At 36.7% G+C, this 22,410-nt stretch overlaps 1 protein-coding gene and 1 long non-coding RNA gene across 7 annotated transcripts in view; one reads left to right on the top strand and one right to left on the bottom strand.

Annotated features, from left to right (window-relative positions):
* Positions 1-22,410, top strand: part of Lrp1b (LDL receptor related protein 1B) — a 2,121,147-nt gene that overhangs the window by 546,986 nt on the left and 1,551,751 nt on the right. The window lies entirely within an intron of this gene.
* LOC134486091 (uncharacterized) lies at positions 11,495-17,749 on the bottom strand. The gene is made up of 3 exons (XR_010064784.1): positions 17,339-17,749; positions 15,045-15,124; positions 11,495-12,841 (listed from the first exon to the last, which is right to left on the bottom strand). It is a non-coding gene; the product is annotated as an uncharacterized LOC134486091 (long non-coding RNA).

Below are 22,410 nucleotides of genomic sequence, written 5' to 3'. Positions count from 1 at the left end.
CAAGGGAGAAGAGAGTTCCAGTAGGGACTTTAGGACTCAGTATCAGCAGGCTTGCACAAATGGACTGGTGTGTAAAACATATGGATCAGTTGTTATAAGACAGGAGAGCAAAATATCAAGTAGTCATAACAAAAAACATAAATGTAATTATTATTTAACTGACTAAAACAAGCATGTTATTTTATAGGTTGCTCTTAATTTCTTTATTATATTTAGTTAAGTTTGTTCTTCTGGGTAGTACTCCTTATTGGAGCTCTATATTATTATGAAATCCTAACAACATTTGACAGAAAGTTGGTGATTGCTAGCAGGTAGAAATTATACACTGCTTCTTGAGATGGATATGTGCTTCTAAAGCACACTCCATACTCCTTAGAGATCGATCCACACTTTCTCTTTTGTATCTGTAGAGACATGATGTTGTAGTGTTCTCCTCTGAGATTTATCTATACAAATCATGCTGGATTTGGAGGGATTTATATCATAAATCTTGTCAGATGAAATGAAGGTGTCTTTGATTTGCTGATTTGTTATTGATATTTTTAACTAATGACTTAGAAATTAATTGGTTACAATGTAGTTTCTATTTTAAAGGTGTTACATTGGTTTCTGCTTCTTTTGTATATGTTTTATAAGTTACCCAATTTTTGGCATCCAAAAATAAGGTTTCTTTATGGCACATGCCAAATTTTGTTTTTATTGTTTCTCCTCTCCTACCTCACAGATATTTCTCCTGTTTCTCTTGTATTAACAAAAGAGTTTGTTTTGGGGGAGTACTATTTTTCGACAGAAAAAAAAAGAAAGAAAAATAAATCAAAGATATATTCTTTCAATAGTTTACCGAACTAAAAACACTATTGAAAAACTATCAAACAAATTCAACATAAACTGTTTTAAAAACAGTAGTCAACAAAACTTTCCACAAGATATGGTTTCCTATTGGTATGAAAACAGGCTTTTGTCAAGTATGCAAGTGTGGCAAAACCAAATAAGCATTCTATAAAATTCAACTGAGTATTACAAATTTCCAGGAAGGCCTACTGTACGCTTTATTATTTATTACTTATGTGCTAAAAAGCCTTTATATCAATAATATATGTATAATATAATAGCATGCATATGTTGCACATGCTATATAATATAATAATAGATATAATAAATTGGATAGTCATGTTTTCTTTCTGTCACAAAACCTCATGTCAATCATTTGCTATCACACTATTGGAAGAGATCTTAGCTATGAAAGGTTTTGTCTGAGACAACCTACACCAAACAGTGTTTGCTGACAACTACACACTTTTAGTGTTCAACTAATTGTACTTAGAAAAAATGTCATGTGTATCTCACAAGACCATTCTTTCCATAATAGCAGAGTGTGAAGTAGAACTGAAAGAATTCTGAAGTGAAGTTTAGCATGGCGTTGCATGGTGCTTCTCTTATGATCTGATTTGTATCTTTTGGAGAGCACATGCATTCTCTAGAGTTTGAATTCTTTTTCTTGTTTTATTGGATACTTTTAAAATTTGCATTTCAAATGTTATCCCCTTTTGTGGTTTCCTGTCTATAAACACACTGTCCAATCCCCCCATCTTCTATGAGGGTGTTCCCTCACCCATCCACCCACCCCTTCCTGTCTTCCACCCTGACATTGCTCTACACTGGGGGCAGGTACAGCCTTGGCAGACCCAAGGGCTTCTCCTCCCATTGATGTCCAACAAGGCCATCCTCTGCTACATATGTGGCTGGAGCCTTGGGTCCCTCCATATGTACTCTTTAGTTGGTGGTTCAGTCTTTGGGAGCTCTGGGCGTTCTGGTTGATTGCTATTGTTGGTCTTCCTATTGGGTTGAAAACCTCTTCAGCTCCTTCAGTCCTTTCTCTAACTCCTTCAATAGGGATCCTGTTTTCAGTTCAACGGTTGGCTGTGAGCATTCGCTTCTGTGTTTGTCATGCTCTGGCAGAGCCTCTCAGGGGACAAGTATATCAGGCTCCTATCATAATGCACTTCTTGGCATTGGCAATATTGTCTGAGCTTGGTGACTGTATGTATATGGGCTGGATCCCTCGGTGGGGCAGTCTCTGAATGGCCATTCCTTCAATCTCTGCTCCAAACTTTGTCTCCATATCTCCTCCTATGAATATTTTTATTCCCCCTTCTAAGAAGGACTGAAGCATCCACACTTTGGTTGTCCTCCTTCTTGAGTTTCATGTGGTCTGTGGATTGTACCTTGGGTAATCTGAGCTTTTATGCTAATGCTCACTTATCAGTGAGTGCATACCGTGTGTGTGTGTGTGTGTGTGTGTGTGTGTGTGTGCGTGTGTGTGTGTGTGCGTGTGTGTGTGTGTGTGCGTGTGTGTGTGTGTGTGCGTGTGCGTGTGTGTGTGTGTGTGTGTGTGTTTTCCTGTGATTGGGTTAGCTCACTCAGGATGATATTTTCTAGTTCCATCCATTTGCCTATGAATTTCATGAAATCATTGTTTTTGACAGCTGAGTAAAACTCCATTGTGTAGATGTACTACATTTTCTGTACCCATTCCTCTGTTGAAGGGCATCTGGGTTCTTTCCAGCTTCTGGCTATTATAAATAAGGCTGCTGTGAACATAGTGGAGCATGTGTCCTTGTTAGATGTTGGAGATTCTTTAGGGTATATGCCCAAGAGAGGTATAGCTGGGTTCTCAGGTTGTACTATGTCCAATTTTCTGAGGAAAATCCAGACTGATTTAGAGTTCAAAATCTTTTCTGGAAAGACTTTGCTGAAAATGACATGGATACAGATCCTTAATGGGTGTTTATCTGATTATTGACAATGGATTTTTTTGACTCTTTTTCATCAAAACTGATTGCTAGCATATGGAAAGAAAGAGGAATTTCTTTAGGTATTACATCTAACTCTTGGTGAATCAGGGTGTAGGTGGGCAGAAGTAGAGTGAAGAGCGATTACTACATAATATAGGATTCATACCCAGAAGTGATGTATGGCACTCTGTCCCAGCTCTTAACTAACACTCAGGTTTACTGGAGCTTCTGCTGGTCCTAGAGCACTTCAGACAGTTTGCTTCACTGTTTCTGACTCTGACTTACTAGAATTTGCCACTCAGAAAGACGAAGAGTGATTTTGTTTGTTCGTTTCCTTTTGTTTTGTTTTTCACGTAGGCAAAATTTGTTTCATGGCACAATGTTTTTATGTAAGCAATAGGTATAATATTTATGAGCATTATTCAATCCAAATTAAATTCTATAATGATGGAAACCACATCAGAGTTTGGACTTAATAACTAATAAGTAGAATTTTGGCAGGGGTTGGCATAATGGCTTAGTTAATATTGTGCTTATCAGGGTAGCATGAGATTCTGAGTTGAATCTTTATCATTCACATAAAGTAGTGGACATGGCCTTGCAGGTTTAATAAAAGGATCTCTTGACATTGCTGGTCATATAATCTATCCAAAATGTTGGACTCCAGGTTAGGTCAAAAACTAACGCGTTGCACACGTGATAGCATACATTGAACTCTGATCTCTACCTGTACAACCATGTCTATTCACTCAAGCTATTAAGTATATGCACAGTATTTCTTGGAAGAATTGAAACAAGGACTGAACATTATGTGCTATGTTATGTGTAATTACATATAATGGGGTATGTATACAGGCATACAATTCTCATGTAACCATGCTAGCTAAATCTACTAGTGACAATACTTTAATATACATATATACTTTCTGTATAATACCAGTAGAGGTGCTACAACAAAATACCAAGGCTCAGTGGCTGAAAGAACAGAATGTACCCTATCAGTCTTTTTAAAAAGTCTGAAGTTCAAGTTAATTATGTCAAGTTTGTTTTTCTTCAGTCCTTTCTCCTGGGTATCACAGCCTTCTGGCTAATCCCAATTCTGCATTCTCATTAGTTCCCCAGGGCAGTATTCTTTAATACTTTCACATTTCTTATTACAAAAGTCACAGAATCATGGGCTATGGCTCACTCTCACAAATGCCTTTAATTTCACTTACTACTTTACTCTCTTCCTTTACTACATTTAAACTCTGAATACTGCATGCTGGTACGTCAACGTATAAACTGGGGAGGTGTAATTGGGCACCTACCAAACCTGGTGTACATTCTATTCTTAGTTCATACATCATTCACATGTAACTCATAAACATTGTTATATTTTTGAATGTCTTTATTTTAAAAAGTATGTTATAAAAACTATGGTAACATATATATATATTATATTAATATATGTATTATATATGTATTGAGGTACTTTATATAAAAATATATATAGTATGTTAAATATTTTAAATATTATTACCTATAAGTGAGCTTAATCATCCTTCTCACAATTTAAGTTTCCATATTGATTATTACAACTAATAGCATCATTGAAATTCCATACAGCATCTTTGTGGGACTTGTTTTGTGATTTAGAAAGGGGTTAGGAATTAAAAATAATGTCCCATGGGAGAATATCTATCATGATATGCTTAACGGAATTAGAGTGATGAAGGAAGTCTCTCTCTCTCTCTCTCTCTCTCTCTCTCTCTCTCTCTCTGCCTATGTGTTTGTGTATATGTGTGTGTGTGTCTATGTGTGTGTGTGTGTGTGTGTGTTAGTGTGTCTGTGTGTGCATGGTGTGTGAAATAAATTGCTCCAAACTTTTACAAAGAGCATCCACACACAGCCTTCTGATGAAGTCAGGCCAGGACTGAAGCTTATTTATTTGAGATTCAAGCTTTTTTTTTACTTTTACATTCACTGCCATAAATTGGACTTTATTATTATAAAAAATGAAAGCATGTGAATTATATGCCACCTTTAGAAATGAAAAGAGGACAAGAAAAATAAATGTAGCAGACTATCTTTAACATTGAACATGAGGAAGAAAGGACAGGATATAAGTTCTCTTTAATGCTCAAAATAAATACACCACTTCTAAGTCTGTGGCAAAGGTGACCTTTCGTCAAGTCTTACATAGTGTTTGGAAACCACATTTTTCCTAGTAAGCAGTAAGCAAAAAGAATTGTTTTGGGTATTCGTGATATTTGAACCTACTGAATCATAAATCGGTTCTGCTTCTCTAGGTAAGTTCTTTTACAGGGACCTGACCTGAGTCTTGATTGCCTGGAGGTCTTACTTTAGATGCTAGGCCTCCGGCAATGCCTCAGTTCCAAGGGGACACAGGAATATCAAGCAACCCGTACATAATTCCACCATATTAGCAATCTGGGGATTCTGCCAACTCTTCCTGTATCTGTACCTGTTACTGCCGAGGAGCTGGGAGAACGAGCAGAGGATGAGTTAGACTATTGGTGAGGCTTCTGACCAAACTCCATCACTTGAACTCCATAAGACACATTTTCACTTGAGCATCCAGTGCTTTGGGGATCCTCCAGAATCAGTGTCAGTTCGGGTCCAGTATTCAAAGGGTTCTGGGAAGTCTGATTGTTTCCTTTCCCTCAGTGTATAGTTACCCATGTCAAAGGACATAGGACCCTCTGGGGAAGAATGGAAGAAAGGATAACAGTAAATTCTTTAGTATTTTAACAAGATCCTTCCTTGAAGGAACATGGCCTTCCTTTTATTCAGGGAGGTCTGGTTCTATAACTGACTCAAGTTAGAAAACTAAAGGTTGACTGGCCTGGATTTCCTATTGCTCTAATTCAATGTAGTCTCTTGGTGAGTCCATTGAAATAATACCTATTTTTATAAAGAACAAAATGAACATCGGTACTTTGTATTTCCTGTGAAGTATTGAAAATCAAATATCTTGTGATTTATATGTTATGTCCACAGTCAGTATTTTTGATTTCTTATTCCATTTAAAAAATGACATTCCTTAAAAAAATATAAAATCTTGCTTTCTGTACTGGTTCATGATTCTGATCTAAGCCTTTGTACGAACAAAATTTCAAGGTTAACGTAGGCTACCTGAGATCCTATGTCAGTAGGTAAACAAATAAAATGTTTTGAACCCTAAGGCTATGATGGGTTTGGCTCTTTGCCACAGTTGCTTTTGTCCTTACATTGAGAAACTAGATTTGACAAAGCCAATGCCCTCTGTAGTAGTAGATTCTATGTTCCCTTTAAAAGTTTAATTATATTCCAGATGAATTGAGTTTACTTACCATTCTCCATATTGGCAAGCTTACAGTCCCTGCGTCTGCATTGCCACCATCCTCTCCTCCATTCCACAGGGACTGCCCTCATGTGACATATACTCATACATTCCAATGCACACACACAAGGGGAAATTTAAGAAAATTATTGACACTAGATTACGTTCTCTGTATGCAATACTTGCCTCACAAGGATAAAGAAAGTGTTAGTGTTATAATAACAAAATTAATACCAGAATTTGTTATTGAATTTATCTGACCTATGAGCTATAAAATGATGTAACTTTATTACTTAAATCGTTCATATATATATATATATATACTATATATGTATATATATATATATATATATATATAGTTTTTTGTTTGTTTCTTTCTTATTTTGAAAAGAAGCTCCGTGGCCAACAAGTTGGTTTATCACGTTAGAGGTTTGTATGAAGCTGAGAGGATGAGATCAGTCACTATAACCCTTAGAGAGCACAAATAAAGAAAAAATTGTTTTATATCTACACATTTGCTGTCACATACACAGGCACAGACACAGACACACACACACACACACACACACACTACTATAACTACTACTACTAGTAGTATTAGTAGTAATAGTAATTTTAACGTTCAAAAGTTAAAATCTGATATCTAGTACTTATGCTATATAGCTTGGTGGTAAAGTACTCAACTATACATGTATACAAACCTGAATTGAATCCTCAGGACTAAAAATAAAACAAAACAAAATAAAATACATGACAGTTCCACAGGAACATCATATCATCAAGTTGTACCACTTAATGCTTTCAAAAGCATGGGAATAGTGGTTATGTCTGTCATCTGCCTAGCCTTTGTTGGCAGTGAACATATACTGCCACTGGCTTTGATGACAATATTTTTTTACTGTGTGTTCCCATTTATCTACATTCTGTATACAGAAGAAAGATTGTGACTACATCTGCTTTGTTCTGGAAGCAGTTTCTACATATAACCTTTCCCACAGAGCCACACACCCCGCCCCCCCCAAAAAAAAGGAAATGAAAACTGGACTTTTTTGTAACTTCTGTAAAAAAATTAATGAGATCCAATTCCCCTCATGTCTCAGAGACTTTCACAATTCTGAAGGCACACTCTAAAATTCAATCTTAGAATTGTAGCATTTTTGGTCAACAGTACCATTTTAGGCTTCATTCTAAGAAAATGTATCTGTAAGTGGAATACTATATTCAAGATATACCTTATGCTTAGTCTTTCAGATATTTTGTGGGAAGGAATGTACTTGTAATGAATCTACAGTGATATTGGTATTTTAGACAAGTAAGATATACACAATCATACACATGCTTAGTACTAGAGTAAGGTGCTCACTCTAATTAATCTACCTAATATTCCCAAATATCACCAGTTTCTAAACAAGAATATATAGCCTGCTGATAATTTACATCATTGTAACTTGGATATATTAGGTGCTAAATTTAATAGCCATATAAAATATATAAATATATAACCCCACCCTTTTATTTATTTTTTATTTTTACATTTATTTATTTATTTATTTATTTATTTATTTATTTTTGGTTTTTCAAGACAGGATTTCTCAGTGTAGCTCTTGCTCTTCTGGGACTCACTCTGTAGACCAGACTGGCCTCGAACTCAGGTATCACCTTGCCTCTGCCTCCTGAATGCCGGAATTAAAGTCATGTTGCCACTGCCACCTATTCAGTAAGTACATTCTAAATGGTTAAGTTTTGTGAGAGGAAAAGTCACTTTTACTGAATCTCTTCAAGTAAGTCATAGTGAAGCTATAAAATCATGGAAATATAAAAGATCTTAGACTTTACAATCCAAAAATAGGAGCAAGAACACTTTAGGTAAATAACTAGGTTTGATTCAGTTACATCTACAGCCCTTACACACACATGTGCACACATTCAGACATCGCAGGGTGATAGTATATATTAGAGCTCAGAGGCACCTGTACTCAGAAATGAGAGGAGTCGCCTTCCCACCTCTTGCCTTCCAATACAAAGTGCTTACATAACTGTCTTTGATTGCATGCACCCACTGTGTTTGCTGATGACAATATTGCTGTTCTTCTGGGGATTTTGAGTCCCAGTGTTATGTTTACCTTTAATAATATCCAAGAAGAAGGCACAGTTGTCAGTTTTTGTTTTGATTCTTTCGTGATGAAAAGGGCTGTTGTATTTGTGGGCTTTAAGCACCACAGCTAGGGATGTCTCAGTTTAACAGTACCTGTCTGGGGATCTTTCAGTCACTCAGATAACTTTGTTAAGTGTTTCATATATATCATATATGAAATTTATTTTAAAAAGTACTTGTTCTATTAAGGTATCTGATAAAGCTCATCTTCATTATGAAATTATGTTTGGAATAATGTTCAGTTTGGGTGGAAGGTTTACTTTCTGAGAGGAAAAGCAGTTATTATGAGACTATGCAAAGGTGTTAACCCCTCTTTACTAGGGGGTACCAAGGAAGAAGTATGTGAAATGTGTTGTGTAGGGGGCATTCTGGGAGTTTAGAAAATCACCATTTCAGTGACAGAGACTGGAGAAGTAAAGAATAAACTGATTTAAGAAGTGATGTAATAAATTATCAGATATAGCTCCTTTATAACACCTTGGTAGGATCATAAAGTGTCTAAGTTACCTCCAAACACCTTTGTGCCTGCTTTGACATTAATGAGGATAGTAGTGTGAGAGCCTTAAAAACAGCATTATGGGACCCACATTGAAGTCTCCGTGGTCAACAGGTAAATATTGACACTCAGGGCTAGGGATTCCATGGTGATTGCATTCTTGTGAGAATGACCATGAAAAGCGAAAGGTTTTACCCTGAATTTGAATATGTTCTAATTGACTATTACAGAAAGAGTCACTGGAGACCAACTCTGAGATCTAACACCACTAGGGAACAGAAAACAAGAAACTTGTTGTAAATCAACCTCCATAGATATAGACATTCCATAACTCAAATCTGGTTGGATGATAGACAATTGGGAATTATACTTAGACTAGTTCAAGGAGTTTACTCTTCTCTAACAAAAGCACAATGCTAGAAATACGACCATTACCTTACACTTTGCTACAGTGCTTCAAAATCCTCCGGAGGTCTTATAGCTCTGAATTCCTGCATGATATGGGACCCACTAATGTATTACCGTGGAAGACAAGGGGACCTACAAGGATCTACATACACTCAGAAGTTTATAGGCAGTTTACAGTTGCTAGAAGGGAGTTTTACTTAAGACCCCACTCTAGCAGAGAATATAGAGACAATAGTTCCGGGAGAGAGGAGACAACTTCTTTTGTGATAAAGATGTTGTGAATCCCGAATGCTTCTGTAAATAACTACTATCCTGTGCTCTCTCAAGTAATCCCAATTAAACACATTGGTTCAATAAGCTAGAGCTTAGTGGAATTACTACTGTGTTACTATGATTTTTCTTCTTGCTAGGATAAGTGTCTCTCTCTCTCTGTGTCTCTCTCTGTCTCTCCCTGTCTCTCTCTGTCTCTGTGTGTGTGTGTGTGTGTGTGTGTGAAAGAGGGAAAGAATAAGAGAGAGAGAGAGAGAGAGAGAGAGAGAGAGAGAGAGAGAGAATGAGAATGAGTATAAGATACAGTTTAACCCCGAGGGCTACATGTATTTTTGTTACTTTGAGGATAATCACTGTTGAGTCTAGAAATAGGAAAAACAGTGTTGTATTTGGAAATCACAGACTTATTATAGAGACACATTAAATGTGTCAAGCCCCGAGACAGATACTGGTGTTTTAGCCTCTTACTGCATTAGTGGCTAAACAGATCATTATTCCTGTGGATAAACGGACATGTTCCCTTTAATTAGGAGTCTTGAATAGCTAAACCAAGGTTCTTTTAAGTGTCTATACCAAACTGTTTTAAGAGTATTGTATAAGAGAGTGACAGCTATGAGTGTCATAAAGGAGAGGCTGTGATATGCAGGTGTGACGCAATTGCTGTTGGAGAAGCTGTTATGGAAGGTGGGGAGGAAAGAGGCAGTACAAACATCGACAGCCTGTTATCAGCTATTACCATCTGAGAAATTGTCTTATTCCCAGCAACCATTAACGGTCTATACATGCTCTGTGAGATGTGAGGTATTAAGAACACTATGCTAGGTGACTAACAATCATTAGTGACCCACAAATTTTGAGCATGGGTCTGACCTTGTGAGTTCCTCGTGGGCCCAGTCTCAGGCAGGAAATTGTATCAGTGAAACAAGGGTGGTCTTTTATAAAGATGCAAGTGTTGAATAAACACAATCATTTTTGTGTTAGAATTTATTTTACTCCAGTGTGTTTGTGTGTGTGTATGTATTTGTGTGTGTGTTTGTATTTGCAGGTTTGTATGTGTGTGTGTTTGTATTTGCATGTGTGTGTATGTGTGTGTGTTTGTATTTGAGTGTGTGTGTGTGTTTGTGTGTGTCTACACATACATGCAGGTGCCAGTAAAGGCATACAGAAGACATTGAATTATTTGGAATTGGACTTACAGACAGAAGAAATTGTAAGCCACCTAACATTGGTGCTGGGAAACAAATTTGGGTCTTTAACACAAGAGTTTAACAAGTGATCTTAAATAATGGGAACAACTTTCAAGCCCTCCAACATGATCATTTTTTTTGCTGTGTTTCTTTGGTGAAATGCTTCTAGCACTGTTAGTGTTTTTAAAAATTGTGCGACACCTTTTTCTGACACATAGTCATTGTTAATATTTCTCTATTCTGTACATGAAAGTACTGTGATTGGTTACATTCAATTTCAAAGAGTCACCATGGCACCTATAGTGTCTAGGCAAGAGATGCAAGGTGTGCTATGAACAGAAAGCACATATACATACATAGAAACAGTTTCACCAAATGCTTCTGTGTCAGAAAGTTAGCAGAAAGGTAGACACAAAAAGGAATCAGTAAGAGCATCTCTTGGCTATGAGTGGGAGGGAGATCTGGCTGTCAGAATACAGGAACCTTTGCTTTGTGTTGCAAATATATTTCCAGGTTGTTCTTTCAGAAACCAATAAAACTATTAAGCTACTGCTTCAGTATTTTGGATGAGTCTGGGGTTTCTCAAAATACGGTCCCAACCTGACTGCAAACCCCAGTTGATTGTAGCCACCTTTGAGTAACTCTTGTCTTAGACCATTTATTTCTGAGTGAGATTGCCTCTACCGTCAAATAGGCTCAAACTCAGTGGGAAAAACATCTGCCTGTGTAAGCATTAGAATCGGAGTAGTTGGGAGCTCCCAGCTGACATTACCTACACTAATAGTTTAAGTGAACATTCAATGTAAATAAGACTTAATGCTCAAGAACAAACATTCTTGCTATAACCAGTGGCTAGATTTTATTTCTTAGAAGGTAAATTTTCGAGCTGAAACTCCTAAATTTTCCTCATCTAAATTACCCAATAGGGAAACGTCTTTCTGAAGCCAAACAACCACACACCTGAAATGAATTTGAAAGTCAAGATACAGAGTGGGGAAAGAACAAAAGCTAAATGGAGAAGCATTTGTTTATTTGTGGTGGTGGTGTTTTGTTTCCTCACAATGAGCACTACCTCCAATGCTATTTTACAATAATCCAAACTGATTGGGCAGGAATGCAGCAGCGATGAACAAGGGACAGACTGCTGGATCTATGGCTGCAAAGCAACACAATGCAGCCTTCTGTGGGGTGGTCTTCAGAAACAACAGCTTTTCAAAATTACAGAACTTGATGGCAGAATTGAACAGACAGGGGGAGGAGGGGTGGGGCGAAGAGGTTAACTGAGCAAAATAAAAAGTTCATTTTTGATGGACTCTAATTCCTTTTATAATTGGGAGGGTCACAGATGAACAGACTCCCCTCTAGTGGGGTTGTCACACTTGATGTTTGATCATCTGACTTTCATTGGATAGCTGCCTCTCCATTTGCCTTACTCTCACCATCTAGGTCACTGGATAGCATGGCTCCTGATAGCCACTGCAGTGCAGCGCTCCTCTACACACCAGCTTTGCATGGCACAGTGTTTCACTTCATCTTTTCTCTTTCAGCTATCTGTATATAAATTGATTTTTTACTAGACAGTGCAGTACATTAAACTTCTAAAGGTATATAAGCTAAGCAACGGATTATTTCTACATATTTATATAAAATATTAGAATTTGACTTGTTTCTGTACATTGTGACAACGTACCCAAGGTCTATGCTTGCTTTTGAAACTCTGGTGAGAAACATCCGCTATTAATTTGGTGCCAAGAGTAAGCAGGGCCCTTTGATCTTGCACATTTTCAACTCGGTAAATAAAGAGGGATATTATTAGCTGGTCTCACTACTTGTAGACGTGAAACTGCTTCCACTGTTATATACATTGTAGAGATTGCCCAATAAAATTAACAATAGAAGGCATGAAAGTTTTAGTTGTACCAACCCTGAAATGTATTCCCAAAGAATCCTATATCATATCACAGAGATACTTAAAAATCCATGTGCTCTGGTCATAATAGCAAGGAGATTAAGCTAGTCTGGATATTCATCTGTCAACAAACCAGAAGGTAATGAAAATATGGTATATGGGCTGGAGAGATTGTTTAGCAGTTAAGAATACTGACGGCTCTTTCAGCGATCCTGAGTCCGGTTGCCAGCATCCATGTGGTGGTTCACAATCCTTTGTAATTCCACTTCCAGTTCTAGGGGATCTGATGTCCTCTTCTGGTCTCAGAAGGTGTCAGGCATACACAGAGTGCAGAGATACAGACAAGACAGAGTTAGATAGTTACTTTTCAAAGGATGATTATATAGGTACATAAACAATAAAACTTTATTCAGCTTCAAAGAAAATGAAATTGTGAAAATCTTAGAAAGATTAATGATAATAGAATGTAATATATTAAGTTGGTAACCCAGGCTCAGAAAATGCTACATGGTTTTTTTCTTATATGCAGATCCTAGAAACTAGAAAGAGGAAAACAAGAGAGGAAAATGGAGGTTAGGAAAACACTGGAAGGTGATAGGATACATGTGGCAGTCTGTTCTAATTAAAGTAGAAGGTGACAGTTTTGACAGGCAATGAAATAGAAGAATGGAGAAAATTTTTCAACAAATAAATGAAACTTCCAAAACCATGCCCATTACTGTTTGTGCTGATTATGAAACAAACAAAAAGACATTAAAATTAACCCTTATAACTTTTCATAAATATTAAAATACCAATATTACATGAAAATCAGAATATAGGATCCTAAGTATTATAATGACACTTATTGTGTGTATTGTTTTCTTGTTTTTATTTAAACACATAAATAATCCCCTCTGTTAAACTCTAAGAACATTTGAATTATAATTCATCATTTATAATTCTAATATTTTCCAAATGAATGCAAGTAAACTTTAATTAACTTGGTGAATAATTACCTCCTTTGAGTAATTATGGTTTGTGCTATGCCACACAGTTCATCTTCTGACATGTGCTAAGGTATCTTATATGGTTGAGTATGTAAATTACATAGTATTTTGAGTCTGAGTCTTTTCAGTGTGTTTGATGACAGAGAAAAATGTGACTTTTGTTTACCCATAAGACATTCAGATTTGAGAAATTTATCAAAGTTAGGTCACATACAATGCAGAAATTTTTTTCTCCATTTTTTTTCCATTTTTCCCATTGTCAAAATATATTGAACATAATGGATTAATAATTTGTAAGTAAGAAAAAATTTATTTCAAAACTCTGTCATGATTCTCTGCTTATATCATACCTATTTTTTTGCCAAAGGCAAGAAAATAGCACATAAATATTAAAGTTGATAGGGTGTCACTATATCACCGATTGCAAATGTCTCCTAATGGGTGACTTGGTTAGTTCATGTTTCCTTATAGAATCCATGTGAAACAAATTCAAAGCTACTATTTTGAGTGTTATGCATAACAAAAGTGTCAAACTTTGATTGTGAGCCTCAATAGTAACTATGATTTAGATCATCAACCAGTCACCAATGGAGTAATATTAGCAAAATCATTTCATTGTCCACAACAGTTTACATTCCAATTTCATTGTCAAAAAGTAGAATCTACAATATTATATTCTAAAACTAAATCAGTTCCACATCTTAATACATCTTGCTTTATTACATATACTTATATATTTTCTTAAAATATTTTGTTGTATTACAAATCTGTGAAGAAGGATTTTTCAAAATATCCATCATTAAAGAGAATGGAGAACCTTGACAACTGCTATGAATATATTATCGTAGTATAATACTGTTGTCCATTTCCTTAGAATCTTGAAGTTATGAAATGCTTAGGAAGCAAAGTGTTCAAAGTTTGAACATATTCTTGAAAATAAGATAGACATCTTGTTCACACTAATGTATTTGGAACATGGTAAAAACTTCAGAGTGAAACTTCTATGACTCTCTCACGTTCCTACCAATCCACGTGAGCTTTCACTGAAATCTCTAAAGGAACTTACTAAATCAGATCGAACAATTGAGGAAAAGAAATGATAGTCTCAATTAACTAGAAACACTCTTTCCCCATTTAACCCTTTCTAATGAATTTAATAAATGGTCCTCTCTAGTTCAGGTGTGTTGGCTCTTAAGTGCCTATGTTATTGACAGGGCCAAAGAAGAGTAGAATTACTTCTTTACAGCACCTTGGGTTTTGACTTTTGCTAGACTCAAAGAGATCTTGGAGATGCACTGGAAAATTCAGTTTTATATTTACTGATGTAAGTGCATTTTTAAAATGGTGAAATCTATTATTTTGCCTTACCTATGTTATTTTCTTTTTTTTTTTCCTTTTCTTTTTTTCGGAGCTGGGGACCGAACCCAGGACCTTGCGCTTGCTAGGCAAGCGCTCTACCACTGAGCCAAATCCCCAACCCCCTATGTTATTTTCTATAGTGCTTACTTACCTTCATTGCTTTTATCTCTACACCATCTCCTATATCAATTTACTTTTTTCCCTGTTTTTATTTGCTTGGATTGGATTTACCTATGTGAGAAAACAAAAATATTTTTGAAGAAAAAGTAGCTAGAATCTAATCACATTTGGGACAGAGAGGGCCAACTGGAGGAATAAACATAGTTTTCACCAAGAAAATACATTCATATATGCATGTATGTATATGAATGTATACATGTATTTTATATTAAAATGGTCACATATAAATGACTGAAGAATGAGATGAAAGTGGTCCCTGGAGGAGGTATTCAAGGACTGCTTATCTGTCAACAGCTTGGTTTCTTTGCACATTTCCTGTGTGTTTGACTGCTGAAGGCTTCATGGATTCTCCTGCATCAGTGATTTTTATTCCCTTTGAAAGCACTGGTAATTGCTGTCTGAAGAAACATGGCTGTCTAGTGTGTCATGCTGTCTGTTCTCTAGAGCGTGGATTTAAACAACAAACCACCAGTTCGTGATTCATACATTTTGATGAAAGTTATTCTATAAAAGTCTCCTGAGTGTGTTACATTTCTATATTGTCTTCACACTCCAATCATAATCATAGCCATAAGAGAGATTTTTGTGGATTAGAGAAGTTTTCTCACTGTATACTTGGAGAAGGATACTTTCTACTTTAGACAAATGCCTGGGCATATCATCTTTAAACAACGTCATACATTAAAACAGAAAAGATTCTATTTATAATATTTCTAACTACATGAATAGTAATTCGTCTACAATTATAAAACATAGAATTTCAAAAGTAGATCCTGATGAGATGAATAAAGGAATTTCACAAGGTGATATGTAAAAGCCTCACTTTAAATGACTATTCTCTGTAAAATTCATCCTCCAAAAATTATAAGGTATAATATGCATATATATATACATTTTCTTTATGTATTTATGTATATATACATATGTATATAGAGAAAGTTGCATGCAGGTTTTATAAATGTATATAAATACACATCTACACACATATATACACATATATACACACACATATGCACACATGGGTATGAATGTCCTGCTACAGTTTGAATGTTTATTTCCTTACAAATGCATATGTGGAACCTAATCACAAGGTCTTAGATTTTAGATGTGATTTTTAGAATTGGTAGACAGTGAGAGATGTTATATTCTACTTTGTTGAGATAGAGTCTGAGACGAGCTAGCTGCTCCATTATATGACTTACAAACCAAGATCTTGGCCCTCAGAAGCATCAAGTCAGATGCAAGTAAACTATGTAATCTCTTAAGTAGCGTGACTAAAATTGCATCAATCAACACCAGAAAGGAATATGAAAAGTAATTGGTGAAGGAGAAAGATAGCATACCAGATAAGTTCCCAGGAAGAATTTGTGACATATGTGTGACTGAGTAATAGAAATCTAAAATATAATTTGGATGTGACAGTATTTCATAAGTCTGTGGAGGTTCTGAAAAGATAGCTGACTAAAAGATTGAAAATTATGAATTTACATTCAATTTTTTATCGTTAACACTGGGACTGATATAGAATTAGCTATATGATAGCTGGCTATTGCATCCAAAATATGTTAGAAGAAAATTTCAGAAATACTCGGTACTTTTCCGAGTTTCAATATTTGTGCAAATTTCTGGTATATATTTAAAAGTAAAGTAATATACATGGCATACACTGAGAGGTAAGTTGTGTTTCTGTCTTCCCCCATTGCGCTGTAACAGAGGAACAATCACAAATGCACAGACACAAACACACAAACATCACCCTAATGTTGCTTTTGTTCTTTGCATACCCTTTTCTTGATCAGAACTTCTATCATAATTGCTAGACTATTACATTGCCTGGGAACAGTAATACAATTTCATAATAATACTTCCCTTTCCACTTCAGAATGTCAATTTCAAAGATAAACCAGAAGCACCATTACTGGGGTACATGAAGGAGAACGGTTAGGTTATTTACTGGGACTAAGCCTTCATATATAGCCAAGATGACACAGAATACTGAAAACTGCCAGACTATTTCAAAGGATACGTTTGGGTACAAACAGGCTGTAAAGAAGATTGGGGACATAGTTTGAATGAAAAGGACTCGGTACGATTTTGAGGATGTCCTTGGCTGATGACTTGGAGCCAAGCAGCCCCAGCAGCTACTGTCAAGTGGCAATGATTTTACGTCAGAACCAAACATAACTGCTAACAGCAGAAGGGAAAAAGAAAATATCTCTTCTGATGAAAACTGTTCTGGAGTTGTGGAAAAAGAGAACGGCTAACCTGGAAGGAGAAAGGGGTTGTCATCAAAAGCTCTAGTCTTTGGGGACAGAGACCTTCTAATGGGTTCAAATAACTGGAGCCCCACTTCATCCTTTACGAATCATCTTAGCAGTGATATCCTTTCTTGCCTATAAAAGAAACAAAACATTGGAGGCTTAATTCAGAATAGCATCCCCATTTAGCTCATAAACGCTTGGAGCTTAAACTTAAAAATCAAACTCGTCTTCCCTCTCTTCAACACCAGAAATCCTCGGGGCACCGAAGTTGTTTTGTACAAAGTACATTTGTATACAAAACTTTTCAAGATTCAGCCTCTGAGCCACAAAAGGATAGAGAATGTCATTAAAAGGATGACCTTAGCAAAAGCTTTACATTTAGACTCTATAAAGTAAACACAATTTAGGTCATATGTCTCATGTATCAAAACACTTAAGCAAAATAGGAAAAAAACATTATGTAAGTGGAAAGCAGTGTATAGTGGGACCATCAGCAATGAAACTTTGGTTTACGGTGTGAAGTAATTGGGTCACTTTCTTACCTAGATGGAACCAACTGATGTTGGTGGCATCAACGTCTGCTCATCAGCCGGGATACAGTGAAGAAATCGTTAATATTAGCCAGTCAACTCCCAAACTGACACTTCAATGATGTGAATACCAGAAAAAAAATGAAAATGGATTTTAAGTTTAAAACACTGCACAATATGTGTTTTTTTAAATCAAAAATTTAAAATTATGCTTTTTAATAAAGCAATAGCTCCCGATTTGGGGTAATTTTATTATTTTCCCAAGAAGTGCCACTAAGTTTTTCCTAGATGTGACAGAGTTAACCTGTATAACCTTAAGGAGTTATGACCACAGAGCACAGCGACTTTCCTGCTCTGCCTCCCAAGACAACGTCACATTTTTTGACTGAGACAAAAAAGAACCAGAAAGTATTAAACAACAAAGTACAGCATATACTCAAAACTGCTTTATAAGCCCACGTAACGAAAGGATTTCACGTTTTTCCTCTTGAGGGTGATTCTATTACACCCTATGAAATCTTATATCGCTGACAATTTTAGCAAGCAGATGTAGGTTATCGCCAAGCACACTAGTTATCAGAGTGTACAAAAGTGGCGGCTGTGAGGATGGGTACAAGGTAGTAGTGAAATGTGACAGTTGGCAGACACAGGAAATCCATACAATGCCCTAGAGCATCTGCAATCTACAATCCCTGGGGACTATACTCACTAAATGTATAATTTATAATCCCTTACACTAGCTAGACTAGCCGTTGGTCAGAGATTATTACAGAGATCTTACACTAAATTTAGCATATCACTCAAAATGGAGAGAGCAAGATAGTGCATAGACACACTTAATTTAAATATTCTAGAATAATCTAAAATTCGATTGAGAAGTTAAATTATAGATGTTGCTTAGTTGTCTTCCATTTCACTAGGTCATCGCCCAACAGTTCAAGCTAGTCCTATAAAATTAATCCCAGAGCTTAACTCTTCACTGTGTCTGTGTGTGTGTCTGTGTGTGTGTGTGTGTGTGTGTGTGTGTGTGTGTGTGTGTGTACGCGCATGCGCGTGCTGCAGCTCCCCACAGCACTGCTGCATCAAGCAATAGAAAGACTCTTCCTCTTGGGGTAATTTAGATAAAGAGTGACGGTTAAACTGCATTCTCTACCTTTTCCTCATTGTCTTCAATCTGTCCTGTTTTCTAATGTCTCAGTCTATGTTCTGGCTACAGGCTATCTATTGTACATGCCTTAGGTGTATCCCTTACAAAGGCCAATGTTTTGTATTTATTGAACAGCACTGAAAATATACCATGGTAATAAAAGGAGGAATTATGTCTATTACAGAAATCTTTACCAGAGTTTTACGAGAGAAAACATGACCCTGCTGACCCAAAATTGCAGTCAGAGCTGCAATTAGAAGCCAGAAACCTAGATTCACAAGTGCTTTGCTTCTACCATTGGTGGCGAATACGTCTGTCTTTACAGTTGCGTTCAACCTATTGGTCCATTTCAGCAATGGTTACTACTTTTCTCTCCTCTCTCACTTTCTCTTTTTCTCCTTTCTCTGTCTCTGTCTCTTTCTCTCATATACACATAGACACACACACACACACACACACACACACACACACACACACACACACACTTCTGGTTTAGGACATGGAAAACACATAATTTATGATGAAATCAACTATGCCTTTAGTTTAGATTGTAAAGGGTAGTCCCACAGAAAACGGAGGTATACAAGTGTTTTTTACATCCTTCTCTTAATAGAAAACTAGAATTAAACAGAATGAATGAAAAGTAATGACACCGTTTGAAAACAAAACTGGTTTCAAAGTCTACTGTGGACTTTGTCAGAAGATCTGGTAAATGTCAATCTCTGGAGGGGAGAGGTTTCAGAAATACCCATTTCCACACTTACACAACTATTCTCTGTAGATACCAAGGACAAAATCCACACTTAAAACATCATACTAATCAACATTGTTAGCTCAAAATATACACGTGTCCTTGTTCTGCATGTCTTAGTTGAAGGTACACTTCTCCACATGAACCATGTTTTGAAACCTCAAAGCTCACCACTGTACACACAGTGATACACTTCCTCCTATTAAGCTGTACCTCTTAATAGTACCACTTGATATGGGCCAAACATTCAAAAAAATGAGTCTGTAGGATCCATACTTATTCAAACCACCATAGCAAATGACAATTTTAATTTAATTTAAAATATTTTTACATTTTTTAGTTATGTGCTTCATTGTCAATCTTCTTTATTGAATATTTTATTTACATTTTAAATGGTATCCCCCTTCCGAGTTCCCTCGCCACAAGACCACTATCCTTTTTCTCTTCCTTCTGCCTCTGTGAGGGTACTACCCCACTCTCCCACCCACTCCTGCCTCAGTAGTTTAGTGTTCTCCTATCCTGGGTCATCAAGCCTCCACAGGACCAAGGGGCTCCCCATCCAGTGATGGCACAGAAGGCAGTCCTCTGCTACATATCCAGCTGGAACCATGAATACCCTCTGTGTACTTTTTAGCTGGTATTTTAGTCCCTGGAGCTTTGGGGGTGTCTGGTTGTTCTTTCTATGAATTTGCAAACCCATTCAGCTCCTACAGTCCTTGCCCTAACTTCCCCATTGGGGTTCTTGTGCTCAGTCCAATGTTGGCGGTGTACATCCAAATCTGTAATGGTCAGGCTCTGGCAGAACCTCTCATGGGACAGCTATATCAGGCTCCTATTAGTATGCACTTCTAGGCATTAGCAATAGTGTTTGGGTTTGGTGGCTGCATATGGGATGGATCCTTAGTGGGGCAGTCTCTGGATAGCCTTTCCTTCAGTTTCTGCTCCACTCTTTCGCCCTGCTTTCCATTTGATGGGAGGAATTCTAGATTAATATTTTTGAGGTGGGTGGATGGCCCCATCCCTCAATTGAGAGCCATGCCTATCCATTGGATATGGTCCCTACAGATCCTTTCTCCACTTTGTTGGATATTTTGGCTAAAGTCCTCCCTGTTGGGCCCTGGGAACCTCTTGGGTCCCTGGCATCTGGAAATTTCTAGTGACTACCTCCAGATCCCCTTCTCCCACTGCTACACACTTACTTTCGAATTCCTGACCCTCTGTACTTCTCCCCCATCTCCTCCCATAACTAAATTGTCCCACAATTCCCCTTCCCTCCTCTCTTTTTCCAAGATCCCTCTTTCCCTCTTCTTCTAAGAGACTATTCTCTTCCCCCAACTGACTGGCACTGCAGCATCTACTCTTGGGTGTGACCTTCTTAGTACCATTTTGACAACTTTGCTCCTAAGGATACTTGGCTCACATTTGGATTTCTGGCAAAAATAAACAACTCATGAGAAATTATGTTACTCTCTGCAAAAGAAGAAAACAATAATTTGAAGAAGAGGGTGGTTAAGCAGTAAAATTCCAAGATGAGTTCAACTAAAGATTTTGTAATTCACCTTGAGTTCCACACAGTCACATCACAGGAGGATTAATTTGAACTCCCCATAGGTTATTCATAAATGATAACACAACAACCTAGAAGCCTTCATCAGTAAGTTTGTATCATGATTTAATTGTGCTAACTTATAGTGTTGGTTAGATGTTTATAGTAATTGTCAATAATTATACCTTTCATTTTGTTTTTGTTCCCTGGTGAGAATGAAATCCAGTGTCTTTAAAATGCTAGGCAATGATCTATAAATTTTTTCTCTATTCTTATTTCTTATATCCATACATAACAATGGGTTATATTAATTTTCATACTTGTAAATTATATACATGTAAATATATGAAAAATTGTATGTATGTTTGTATTTGTGTGCCTCCACATATGCCCCTTGGTCTCTTAAACTCCAGAAAATGGTATTAGATCCATTACGAATGAGATGTACATGGCTGTGGGACTCAACATAGATGTGAGAAATAGAACTTTGGTTTGTGAAAGAGTAGAGCACACTCTCATGCACTGATATACCACAGATATATTTCCATTCCACCCATCAATCATCACACTTTCTGGTCCTCTTCCCCTCTCAAAGATTCACTTCTTCTCAGTTGATCTTCTTTTTACTTTTGTTTCTTTATTTTTTACATTTTTTCTCTTAGGAACCAGGGAGTTTAATATGTATTAATTATAGGAGCGCAAGACAGAATTACTCTTAAGAACACAAGAAATTTACCAGTGGTCACACCACTCTGGGAAAATGTCTTTCCACCATTAGCCATTATTTGCCTATAACTTTGGAGGGAAAAATGGGCTAAGAAGAGTCTTTAAATTCTCAGAGGAAAAAGGGCTCCTATGAACTCATCCTTTTCCCAAGATGAGTCTAACACTATGTAGATATTGCTCAGAAAACCACAGTGCTAGAAGTCCAAGAGTACACTAGCCATGGCATATCTGGAAGGCAGCATCATTAAACACACTATTCCTTCTGCTGACTTCTATGTTCCCTTGAATTTCTCTTCTGTGATATTCCCAATATATTCAATATTCCCTACTCTCAGCTTTTTGACTACCAGAGTTTATCTTGTTGTGATAGTTAACC

Source organism: Rattus norvegicus, chromosome 3 (genome assembly GCF_036323735.1).
Source record: "Rattus norvegicus strain BN/NHsdMcwi chromosome 3, GRCr8, whole genome shotgun sequence".
NCBI lineage: Eukaryota > Metazoa > Chordata > Mammalia > Rodentia > Muridae > Rattus > Rattus norvegicus.
This window is presented reverse-complemented; position numbering and strand designations above follow the sequence as displayed.